At 41.3% G+C, this 13,848-nt stretch overlaps 1 pseudogene; it reads right to left on the bottom strand.

Annotated features, from left to right (window-relative positions):
* The window catches only part of LOC114564962 (contactin-associated protein-like 4), a 177,860-nt pseudogene that overhangs the window by 78,457 nt on the left and 85,555 nt on the right, over positions 1-13,848 (bottom strand).

A 13,848-nucleotide genomic window follows, 5' to 3' on the forward strand; every position in this document is an offset into this window, starting at 1 on the left:
ACCTCTAAATACAATTATGAACCTGAAAATTAGCATAATAGGAGCACTTTAAAACCAAAATGTAGCAATATAAATGAAGCCTCAGAAATGGCAGAGAGGGTAACATGATTCCATGGGAGACCAGTGAGATGGGTTTTTGGGGGGTTCTGACCTGTCAATGATGCCACACATGTCGATCTGGAGGTGGCTGTAATTTCCCAGCAGTCTTTGCTGCACCTTCATCAGGTCCACTGGCTGGTTGTCCACACTGAGTAGACGCATGCAGCCCTGGAAGATGTTGAAGGGGTTTTTACATTCCTGACTGTCCTCTTCAGCTGGACAACCTGAGCAGGGAAGAGAATAAGTTATCACGACAACAGAAAGACTGTGCAGGAAGAGACATGACAGCAGGGATATAAAACAGTGATGGGCTTTAAGCAGAAGCCAAGAGAGCTATAGTATATGGATACTATTTATAGAATTGGAAGAGGCATCAGAGCAAACGTGGAATACAACGCACTGTGCTGGTTACTTTGGGTTTAGGTAATGGTAGGGATGTGACGATACACTCAGCTCTCGATTCGATTCAGGATTTGACTTTGTGAGTTGACGATATGATTTTCACAATTTTTTGTAACAGAATGAGCTGCAGACAAATGACTGAAAAATATTCCTTTCTTTCTATACACTGTGCAACAGGTGTGTCGTCCGAGCAAAAGTGACACTGAGATTGTACTTTATCTTAAATAACAAAAATGAAATAGATAGAAAGATAGAAAGAATCTCTTCAAAAAAAGAAGACGTGGTGACGTTTGAAGTCAAACAAGTGAAATCTTTACATTACACCTTTGGATGCTTAAAAACTGCATCACAATTCTTTTTTTTTATCTCAACCGTCTGTAATCCTTACACATTTATATGTTATATTATGTAATAATAATAATAATTCTTTTTTTTGAAGGCAGCTTTCTTTTCTGTATTTTCCAATGGGTGGAATAATGCAAATAGAGGCCAAGCCCTAATCAAATGAATATACCAGTAGTCAATTTAATGTGGAAAAGGAGCTGGTGTAAATGTGTCTGTGCGGTATGATAAGAAAACTAAGGCAGTAAATAACATCCTTGACTGCAACACTGATGAAAAAAAGGGGAGAAAAGAGATGAGATTTAAGAAAAGGAAGCAGCGAGGAAGCAAGTGGAGAAAGAAACATATGTAGCAGAAAAGAAAAAAAGACTGGAAAGACTGAAGAGAGGACAGAAAACAGAAGAAGACAGATGAGAGAGAAAGGAAGGGACAGCATTATTATACAAGGACAGAGTAAAGAGAAATGAGAGGAGATATAAGAGAGAGAGAGCGAGGGAAAGAAAAAGCAGACTTATAACTTTCATTATAAAACAGCCAGGAGCTAAACTGGGCTCAGCGCACACACAACAGTACAGCAGTGTTGACGACTCCAACTGTACTGTATAATATATAAAAATGTTTCAAATACTACTAATACTAATACACATATTTCAGGGCAAATATGAAGAGCTTACTGTAATAAAACCATAGTTAAGCAGTCAGGCTAGAGGATTACTGTGCTTACTGCAACTATAGATTTCATTTTAAAGGGTGTAGTCAGAAAAGATAGTTGTTTTGTATATGAATAGAGACACAGTTAAAGGAACATGCCACCGTTTGTTGAAATAGGGTTATTCACCATCTCCTCTATATTTATATAGGTGGGCAAACACATTTTTGTCTCAGTGCATGCATTGTCTTAGTCCGGCAGCGCTGCCGCTAGCTTAGCTTAGCGTAATGAATGGAATCCTATGTTGCCGTTAGCATGTCGTGAGTAAAAGTGACCCAACAACAACAAAAACAAAACCTAATTAGTTCTTGTGGCCTGCGTATTCACAACGAGTACAAATAGCAATGCAGATTAAGACTAGACGATTTCCTAGGCAGATATTGACTTGGGACTATATTGGGGCAAAGCACAGCCGAAGCACTGCTACTTGGTCGCAGAGATATCACGCAGCACCTGAAAACCTGGGGCGCAATATTTGTTAAAGGCAAAATATGTGCCAAACCATTCTAAAAGTAGTATATTGGTGCTGCAGAGATGTCCCGGCCTACATATCATATCCTAAGGACTGGTTTGGTACAGATCCTCGCAAAAAAAATCACATTATAATCATTTTAAAAAATGCATTTTGAATGAAAATGAGAATAATCATTAAACAAATTAAAATGATAATTTCCTCCAATATAGTGAATCATATCGCAGTCGCAATATATGTCACACTAATCACAATTAGATATTTCACTCATATCATGCAGCCCCTAATTTAAATGAATCATTTAGATAATTGTGCCTAAAAACATATAGAGCGTAGTTTTTTCCTCTGGTGCGTCCACATTATACAAGCCTTCCGTGATCGCGCACAAGGTCACAAGGGTTGAACTTAGTGTCTTCATTAATTCATAGGTGTGTTTTGGGCGTAACTTGCAATAAACCAATCAGAGATCATCTCCCATTCCTTTTAAAAGCCAAGGGCGTTTGTACCTTGGCGCATTGCTATTATGATGGAGGATTTGCACTGTAATATATTTATTTGTAATCTTTTGCATGTTTGTGTGTTGCTGCACATCCTGTGTGTGTGTGTGTGTGTGTGTGTGTGTGTGTGTGTGTGTGTGTGTGTAACAAGCATAGTGTGCATTTGACTAATTTGCTGTTAAAAATAACAATGAAATGCTGTGTTATTCACTTTAGACCACGATTATGTTGGTCAATGGTGCCATCACTTCCCGCTGCCTCAAGACAGTAATACACCCAGAATGCACCTGATAACACCTCCCTGTAAGACTAGCACGCCACTGCGGCGGTCTTAAACAATTGCGTTGGGCTCTGCTCTGCGCTGCGCAGCGGCCCCAAAGCTTTAATTCAAAATTTAAATATAGCTAAACTAACACAGACCTAGTGCAACATTTATTTGAATGACATCATCATCAAGTTTAGCAAAACCTCCTCTTGAATACTGATGTATGCTCTGTTTCAGTTTGGTGCAGCAGCTCAGCGACTGCCACCTTCTACAGTTTGACACCTTTGACATGATTTGATTTTACCCTTACCACCGAAGAAGAGGCGATTCCCTGCGGTGACGGAGTGGCTGGCGTGAGCAACGCCTCCTCCTTCTTCATCCACGGCGATGGTCACGTGACCTCGCCTGGAGTTCAGCTCCACCGCATGCCACTGACCGTCATTCAGAGCTGAACCTGGGAAAACATTGTCATAATTATTATCATATGCATTTTCATTCATTTAGCATTTTACAATGTTTACAAAAAGGGTTAGGGTTGAGGTTTAGATTAGCTATAGGTAGGGTGTAAGGCTAATATAGCTTTTAGTAAGTGATAACAAGAGGTAATGGGTTAGAAATTAATCTAGGCAGTTAAGGGGTTGTGTGGAGGCTCTACGTAGAGCTTATGCCGTAGCCTACGTAAGTGACCTGAAGTCTATACTTGTGTGTTTGTGTGTGTGTCGATCTCTTTAAGAGAATAGTGTGGTAGACCGAGTGAGAGAGTGACGGCAATTAGCTTCGGAGCGAGTAGCGTCTCTAGTGTCATAGAAACAAACGTGTTGGGCAAGTTACTTCCAAAATGTTATACATAATTGATTACTAGTTATTGTCATTTGAGAGTAATTAGTTATATTACAATATACAATACAGTGTAATGCTTTACACTACTTTTGCGTTACTTTTGAGTTACTTTCACCAAAATAAAAGCAGAAGTTTGACTTGGTAGGTAGCTTGTGAATTTAACCACGGAAACAAAGTTTCATCTTCATCCACTTTAATACATCATCATTTATTCATATTATTTTGTGTTATTAATCTGAAGCTGCAAAGTAACTAAAGCTATAAAATAAATAGTTAAGTAAAACGTACAATAGCCTACTTGACTCTGAACTGTGGTGGACTAGAAGTAGCCTAATAAGTAGGAGAAAATTAAAATACTCAATCAAAAGCACCTTACAATTGAATTGAAGTAGCCTACGGTATAGTTACTTTGATAAAATGTAATGATATTACTAAATATAAGACTAAACATTCATTCCTGACATATTGTTATCTGTCTGTTGCTGGAGGACATTGCTGTTGGCACTGACAGGACACAGATGTCCCTAGCCTACCGTCTCTGGTTCTGGATCTGACCACGGGAACACAGACAGGACCCAGATGTCCCTAGCCTACCGTCTCTGGTTCTGGCTCTGACCACGGGAACACTGACAGGACACAGATGTCCCTAGCCTACCGTCTCTGGTTCTGGATCTGACCACGGGAACACAGACAGGACCCAGATGTCCCTAGCCTACCGTCTCTGGTTCTGGCTCTGACCACGGGAACACTGACAGGACACAGATGTCCCTAGCCTACCGTCTCTGGTTCTGGATCTGACCACGGGAACACAGACAGGACCCAGATGTCCCTAGCCTACCGTCTCTGGTTCTGGCTCTGACCACGGGAACACAGACAGGACCCAGATGTCCCTAGCCTACCGTCTCTGGTTCTGGCTCTGTCCATGTGAACAGTGACGGGATAGCTCGCTTCAACGCAAAAACTCCTGAAAATAATATCCATGTCGCAAATGTATCTGTCTCTGCAGTCATCTCAACCACTATATACAGCAACAGGAAATAACACTCGCAAATGTTGCGGTGTTGGTGAATTCTTAAAAAAAGAAACGCCACTAAATGTTGGGTTAAAACGCGTTCTAACTCGCGTTACTGGGATTGTAACGGGTATAACATTACCGACATTTTATTAGTAATGCGTTATATTACTGCGTTACAGCAAAAAGGAATACATTACTGTAATTGCGTTACTTTTGTAATGCGTTACTCCCAACACTGGAAACAAAGAGTCTCCCCTGTTCTTTCTGACCACGGTGGAAAATATTGTAGCAGGAAAAGTTAACCCTCTCCTTGATTTCATGTTGTTTATGGAGAAGGAGAACCAGGAAATGAGTAGGCCAAGCCACGCCACGGCCGACCGGACCAAACACAGTTGTTGCTGTCTGCGTCGCCGTGACGTGTAGTTTTATTTTTTGAGCGGTGCACGTCAGGCTTCGGCATAGAGTCCGCATCTCCACGTATCACGGTGACGATTTAACGAAGAAGCATAAATTGACCTATAGACTGACCTCTAGTGAGCTCCAGCAGCGCCCTGCCAGCCTTATGGATCTGTAGCCACAGTCTGGCCTCACTCAGGTACAGCCAGACCACGCCCCCTTCCTGAAGCAGCTCAAAGGTGAGTAGAAGCCCCGCCTTGTTCCACGTCCTGAACTGGAACCCAACGGACACGCCCCCGGACGAGGACGCCGCCGCCGTCGCCGCCATCGGCAACTGGAGGAAGCTCTGGGGGCCAGGGAACGTCACGGCGACGGAAAGCGACTCAGCACATGAAAAGGTCACATTGCCCTGAGAGAGATAGATGCAGAGTGGAGAGAGAGAAAGAGAGAGAGAGAGAGAGAGAGAGAGGGAGAGAGAGAGAGAGAGAAAGAGAGAGAGGGAGAGGAAACATGATTACTGGAGAGATAAAAACAATATCAAACATGAATATTAATCAGTTGCAGAGGGTGTGCTGATGTGTGACCTCTGTCGCTATCATCTCATCAGCAAGTCTCCTCCAAACTGAAAAATACCAATGTCAGCCAATTCAGAGGCGAGGAGGGAGCTGGGTATGTGTGTGAATGGGACCATATACAGACTTCTCTGTTGCGGCCCATTGTTTTGACAGCAGGTCCGTTGCAGTAATATATTACAGTCCCAGCTCTCTGTTGGCAATATCACCCCACTATCTTTATAATGCTCCGGAAACACAGATGACATCTAAAAGCCCTTTGTAGAGCTGTTAACGTGATATATGGACGTACATGGCGGTGGATGCTGCGCCACTGCAAAATATATAAAAGCAAAAAGTGCACCATAAAATCCCCCAAAAGCCATTCATTAACACACACGAGGCACACCCAAAATCCCCCTCACACCCTTACACACACATACATCACTTAAGGCTCTACTTCATTTTGTTATCATACCTTTAAGAACGGCCAAAAGTGGTCTCTGTATTAAAAAGGACTATAGCTAATAGTCACTATTAGATATTCAGCCATGCATGTGATTCTATGAACCTTTTTCTATCTCGGCTTCTCCGCGCTCCGGTCCTTTACTGTAATGAGAGGCCATTTATTAGAAACGGTTGCTCCACTGAGCTGGGTCCACTTATTGTCGCTGTAGAAACATCTAAAGGTCCTAATGGAGAAGACAAGGAAGCGTGACTGAAAGTCTCTTCTCCTTTGACCTCTCATCGCGCACTGTCCTCGTTAGGCGCTCATCAGCGTCGCTAAACACTTAGCAGCTCGTTAGCAACATCATCCACATGATTTCTCTCTGGTGCTCTAAGGATGGCAACATGTATGAACACAGCTGCATGTAAACATACACACACAGGGCTGGGCAATATATAAATACTACTGTATATTGATATTGTGATACAAGACTAGATATCCTCTTAGATTTTGGATATCGTAATATGGCAAAACTGTTGGCTTTTCCTGTTTGAAAGGCTACGTTACAGTAATACGGCAGAGGATTAGGGCCACATGTGAAAAATGTATTTGAGGTCTGAGTTTAAAGTCAGAATGCTGAGAAAAAAGTCAGAATTCTGACATTTTGATTAATAGAGAATGGGTTGTTGGTGAAATATGGTATAATTAACGAGACAATGATTACTGTGAACATTGTGTGCTGTCCGCTGCTGCTCTTGTGTGCATTTACGTCTGGTTCTCATTAGATGTTTCACGTCTCACAGACAACAAATGGACGCACAGAGAGGTTTACGGCTGCCGGCGCCACTGTGTTAGAGGTGGGGTTAGCATTGGAGAAGCTTCAGTGGAGTCTTAGCCTGTGTCCTTATGGTGTTTGTTAGCACCTCTAGCAACAGTCACACACAACACAAAGCACAATCTTGTATCAGCTTTTGCAGGGCCAAAAATAGCCTGCAGATTTTATTTGAGGTGGCACAGCTGCTGCTATTGATTCTGCATTCTCTCCCAGATAAAAACGCTCAGAGCCCAGAGAGTCTGAGAGGCTGAACATCAAAGCTCTGTGCTTCCCCCAAATGATTTAAGTGTTCTGTCATCGCCACTTTAGAGGAATAAATAACACATCTATGTGGTGCCACAAAAGATTTGTATGCTTGTATTTCCCATGGACCTACCTTTTTGAGCTAATCTTTTGACTGATCAATACTGTTATATATCTGAAGAGGGTGTGCAGTGTTGATTTTTGCCATTTAGGCTCTGACTAGGGGAGGGGCCGACCCTCTACCTCTACATATGTGTGCCTACCCTACCAACCGAGCTATTCCCGGCCACAAGAATTGATCTTTTATTGTAGAAATTTCACATGAGAATTTTATTTTTTATATTTGCTTTTTCAGTCCACTAGATCGTAAGACGAACAAACAGAGAAACATATCTCTTTAGATAAAACAGAAACAAAGTTTTCGTTTGGAGACATCATTTGAAATTGGAAAACAGGTAACAAATTGCAATATATCGAAGAATATTGCAATATAATTTAAATGGCTATAACACCGTATCGTGACATAAGTATCGTGATAATATCATATCGTGGGGCCTCTAGTGATACCCCTAGCTCTGACCTATTCACTCCCCAGAAGTGTATAAACAAAGTGGACTAGTGACTATTAGTAGGGCTTCAAAATATGTCAATACCGGTACCGATACCAAAGCCGTGACTTCGATACTGGTTCCTGAACGATACTTTTTTCAGATACCAATTTTATGAAATCCATTATTTTTAAAGTGCTCATATTAGGCTGATTTTCAGGTTCATAATTGTATTTAGAGGTTACATCAGAATACGTTTACATGGTTTAATTTTCAAAAAACACCATATTTTTGTTGTACTGCACATTGCTGCAGCTCATCTTTGTTGAGCTCTCTGTTTTAGCTACAGAGTGAGACATCTCACTTCTGTTCCATCTTTGTTGGGGTAGGTAAGGACTACTAGCCAGTCAGAAGCAGAGTATGGCGGCGTGCCCTGACAGTACCTAGGTAAGGACTACTAGCCAGTCAGAAGCAGAGTATGAGGGCGTGTCCTGACAGTAGCTAGGTAAGGACTACTAGCCAGTCAGAAGCAGAGTATGAGGGCGTGGACAGTACCTAGGTAAGGACCTGACAGTAGCAGAGGTGCCCTGACAGTACCTAGGTAAGGACCACTAGCCAGTCAGCAGAGTATGAGGGCAGTAGTTAGGTAAGGACCTGACAGTAGGGCATGCCCTGAGTACCTAGGTAAGGACTACTAGCCAGTCAGAAGCAGAGTATGAGGGCGTGCCCTGACAGTACCTAGGTAAGGACTACTAGCCAGTCAGAAGCAGAGTATGAGGGCGTGCCCTGACAGTACCTAGGTAAGGACTACTAGCCAGTCAGAAGCAGAGTATGAGGGTGTGCCCTGACAGTACCTAGGTAAGGACTACTAGCCAGTCAGAAGCAGAGTATGAGGGTGTGTCCTGACAGTACATAGGTGAGACATAGCCAGTAGAAGCAGAGTATGAGGGCGTGCCCTGACAGTTCCAAAGTGACCTGACAGTACCTAGGTAAGGACTACTAGTCTCTGACAGTACATAGGTGAGCATTATAACGTGTGTTCCAAAGTGACCACGTTAGTCTCTGAAGTAAAGGCTGGACTACAATAGAGCTGTTTGGAGCAGTTTGTGAACAGTGTTTTCTGTTGGAGATGGTAAGTCCCTTTGGGGGGGACTTTGGGCTTTTTCACTTAGTAAACCTACAACATGCACAAAAAAGATATTTAACACAATAAAGGAAAGGGAAAAAGCCTAAAAGCATAATATGAACTTTATATAAATCAATTACAACATTACACATTATGGCACAAATCTTTTTATGTATTTTCCAGCTCCTACAACATGAGCCATCTCTGTTTAACGTAGAGTTTTTCATGCGTGTCACTACGACGTGTAACGTTAGACAGCCAATCACAGACATTGTTAGATCTTGGTAGAATCATGCTGCATGCTGATTGGCTCACTGACTTTGATGAGATTTGCTCCTTAGGGATAGAAAATTTGGTATTGAATGATGAGGCATTTTTTGATACTTGATACTTTAGAGGCAATTCGGTCGGTGCCTAAAAATTATTAAATTCGGTACCCAGCCCTAGACAATAAGCTTTCACCACAAAGGAAAGTCAAAACAAGAACATGCACCAGTAGCGGGCGTTCATGGTAAAAGTGTACTTACCACTACAGTAACGTGGTGGTCGTTGTGTTTAGTTAAGTCTATCAGGTTGAGGTTGTTGAACAGCAGGTTTTCAAGGCAGCCATGGAAGTTCCTCTTGAAGACTTCTGGTTTCTGAGAGCTCTGGACTGCCCCGACACTCAGCTGTATGGGGACGGAAACAAATATCTGCTGTGAAAATTAATACATACAGTGGTGGAATGTACATTTAAATAAGTACTGTACTTAAGTACAAATGTTGAGGTACTTGTACTTAACTTGAGTATTTTCTTTTCATGCCACTTTCTGCTTCTACTCTGCTATATTTCAGAGCGAAATATTGTACTTTTTACTCCACTCCAGTTCTACAAGTCCAGCTGAAATAATTAGACCATTTTATCCGAATACAGCATAGAAAATCTGCTTAGAAATACGGGAAATATAAGAAAGAATAGGAAAACACAATGATATTCTGATAAATAAAACATCAATAAAAATTGTATATCCGAATGCAATAGACATTTTCTATAGGCTCTGCCAAATAAAAAAATAAAAAAATAAAAAAACAATTCCAGGACTGGTTCCATGGTATCAGAATTTTGGATAGTCATCATGGAAACATTAATTGGTCATGTGACAAGGGCTGGGAAAATTGGCAAAACAGGCAGCCAAGTGACGGTGCTCCCCCTTCTTTCACCACTGCATAGGTATATATCATGTTCATGCAGGTGTGTTTCTGTGTCAGAGCGGCGCCGCCCCCCCACCTGCTGGATGTCCCAGTGGCTGAAGTCTGCAGGCATCTGAACCCTCTCGGTGTGTTTGTCCACAGTGAGGTTGAGGTGAAAGCTGCGCCGCTCCACCGCTACATGGTGCCAATGCTGATCATCTAATAGGCTGCCAAGGGAAGCCAGGAGCCAGGGTTCAGAGGATGAAGTCCTACCTGGAAGAGAGGAAGAGAAGGCGGGAGAGGAGGAGGAGGAGAACGGGGTAGATAGGATTTAAGACGAGGAATGCTAGGGTTATCAAAAATCAAGCACCATGTATTGCCACTCTCCTTCCTCACCTGTGCCTTTCAAAAATAAACTATTTTTTACCTGAATGATGAAAGGAGGAGGAGCAACAGAAAAGAGCAGGTGGGGAGGAAGAGGGATGTGACAAAGACGAGACGGCAAAGAAGGAAAGGGAAGATGAGGATTGGACAGAGGAGGGACGTGAGAGGGTTGAGTTGGTGAAGGTGGGAGTGAAAGAGTAAGTAGTAAGAAAGACAGGGGAGGGAAAATAATTGAGAGGAGGGCATACAGGAGGATAAGAAGAAGGAGACGAGGAGGAGGAAAATCGGGAGAAAGCCAGGTGACAGGAAGTAAGAGGAAGGGAAAGAAAGAGTGAAAAGGAAGAGGCAGAAACAGGAAGGATGAAGAAGTGGACAGATACAAAAAACATAGATAAGATTCAACAGTCACCTGATGTATGTATTGTAATGTTTTTAGCCGAAGCTAATGCACGACACTTGTCCCTAGTAGGGCTTTTGGTTAAAAATAAAAATACAGATTTACATTACTAAAAATACGACAAAGATGAAATAAAATGGAATGAAATGAAAAAGGAAAGAAAGTATACAGAGAGAGCACAGTGTAAAAACTAAATATGAAAGCAAGATTGTTCTCAAATTAGCCACAATTTGATATTTTTTTTGAAGGTGGCTAATGTTGGGATACATTTCAAGTGGTCTGGCAGAGAGTTCCATAATTGTGCCCCTTTTACTGAAAAGGCAGTTTGGGCAAATGATGTTCTACAGAAAGGGATGCTACAATTGCCTTTTAACGCGGGTGGTGGTTCTGGTACCACTTTGCTGTCTTGTTATTGTTTTTCAAAGGGGGGAGGGTGGGGGCAGCATTATTTAGGCATTTGAAGACCAATGTAATAAAATGCAGGGAGATAAAATTAGCCAAACTTAAAATATTATGTTTGCTTAGAATTTGGCAGTGATGGTACCTTATTCTCTTCTTGTCCAGGACTTTCAAGGTTCGGTAATAAAGACACTCTATGTTCTTAACTGATGTCTGGTGAGCTTGGGACCATGTGGTTAAGCCATTTGATATGTGTGAAAGAATCATAGAATTTAAAAAAATAAAAGCACAGTCAAGAGTTAGGCAGTTTCTTATCATCATAAAACAGCCCAAGTTGGCCTTAACGGTTTTACAGATTTTTCTTGATATGACTTTTGAAGTTCAACTGATTGTCTATAATTATTCCCAGATACTTCAATTCAGGTACTTGTTCAATAAGCTCCCCATTAATTTGTACATTCAAGAGTTGTGTTAGAGGTAGTTTTTTAATTGAAAAGCAGACAGAGTTTTTTTTTAAAGTTAAACAAGATGAGGCCAGCCAAGATGATATTATGTCTAAGTTGGTATTTAGTTTGTCAGCCACAGAAGTACAGGTATTGCATACATGCATACACCACTGTGTCATCTGCATACATTTGTAGACCTATATCTGGACATACATCTGGCAAATCAATGTAGAGGCTGAAGAGTATGGGTCCCAAGACAGTGCCCTGAGGGATCCCTGTTTCAATTTTGAGAAAGGTGGATCTCACATTATTAATTAAAACAGACTGTTCACGGTATTTTAAATATGATTCAAACCAGGACAATGACTGTTTCGATAAATTGAACTTAGCTAATTTTGAAAGGTGGTGGTAATTTTGAAAGTAGGTGTTGTGATATACTGTATCAAATGCCTTTTTTTAGATCTAGAAATACTGCACCAACTACATTTCCCTTGTCAAGTGACTGTTTGATATTTTCGGTTAATAAACAAGTAGCGGATTCTGTTGAATGATTGTGCCTAAATCCAAATTGCTGAGGACTCAGATAATGGTATGTCTCAAGGTAGTGCATCAGTTGTTCTGAGACAATCTTCTCCAGGACTTTAGACAAAACTGGAAGAAGACTAATAGGTCTATAATTACAAGATGTTATCATCTCCAGATTTAAAAAGAGGTATTACCAAAGCATTGTTCCACCCATATGGGAATTGCCCGGATTTAATGGAAATATTAATAAGATTGGTGAGAGGCTGGAACATAATGCTACTGTATTTTTTAAGAAGAGCTGTATCTAAATTATAAATATCTTTTGAGAAGGTGGTGTGAAGAAGTATGAAGTATGAAGAAGTTATTGAATTTGTCAGCAACTTGTGCACTATCAGTGATGATGTTTTCACCCATTTTAAGTTCATATTTGTTTTTGGTGGCATTACCCTTTGGATTTAGTAGGCTGTTTAGTTGCTTCCAAATTATATTGCCATTCCCTTTGACCTCTTTTAAAGCTTGAATGTAATAATTTGATTTGGACATTCTGAGTACTTTAACAACTTGGTTACGCAAACCTTGAAATAGTTTCAAATCAATGTCCTGTTGAGTCTTGATAAAAGTTTTCAGGGCATGGTCCCTCCTTTTCATTCATTTTCTAATATCATTCATCCATGGTAGCTGGAATTTTCTCTGGGATTTTTTTTGCTTTTTAATGTATTTATCAACAATACTTCCATTAGTGGACATAAGCTTATTACAGCAGTCGTTTACTTGGTCATATTGTTGGAGCTCGTCCCAGTTAACACATATGGTGAGGAGGAGGGAAGGAGTCAAACAAAAGGAAGAAGATACGAGGAGCGAAGAGAAGGTACAGAGGTTGGGAGAGGATAAGGCAGACGGACACCAAGACACCGTTATTGAAAACTAATCACAAAGTGAGAAAAGGAAATTACAGAGACAGACTCTCAGTCTTTTAATCAACATCACCACTGTTCCATTTGCAAAGTCTAAACTAAACATTACAAAAGAAGAAAATAATCGTATGCATTAAAGATAAAATCAAACTTCATTCGTTTTCTTGGAGTTGTGAGTGTGTTTTTTCAATGTTATGAAGTCTGCTATTCTGGTTAAAAGTAAATGGACTGTATTTAAATAGCACTTTTCTAGTCTTAACGACTACTCAAAGCACTTTAACATATTACAGACACCATTCACCATTCACACACACATTCATACACTAGTGGCCGAGGCTGCCATACAAGGTGCCACCTGCTCATCAGATTAACATTCACACACATTCTAACTCAGATGGTGCAGCATCGGGAGCAATTCGGGGTTCAGTGGCTGCATCTCATAACCCTCTTTTGATAGCTGAACCGGAAGATGTTCAGTCCCCTTATTTCTGCCATTGAGGAGCGAGCATCGAGGTGGGATCATTGAGGAGCTATAGGCGAGGAAACACAAGGAAGGAGTTGCTAACTCCGCCCAAACACATACTGCTGACGAATTCATGTGACGATTCAGAGGAAAGGACGTCTCATCCCTCTACAACACATTTGCTTGTTTCCTCTCTCTTCCATGATTTCACGAGGTGCTTCTCATGTCGCTCAAATTGCCTCCTTGACTCCTCTGCTTGTCTTCATCCTTGCGTCTTAGTCCCTCCCACCGAGGAGACACGGGAGAGACGTGAGGAAATCACGGGAGGAGAGAGGAAACAAGCAAATGTGTTGTAGAGGGAT

This window comes from Perca flavescens, chromosome 12 (assembly GCF_004354835.1).
Source record: "Perca flavescens isolate YP-PL-M2 chromosome 12, PFLA_1.0, whole genome shotgun sequence".
Taxonomy (NCBI): Eukaryota; Metazoa; Chordata; class Actinopteri; order Perciformes; family Percidae; genus Perca; species Perca flavescens.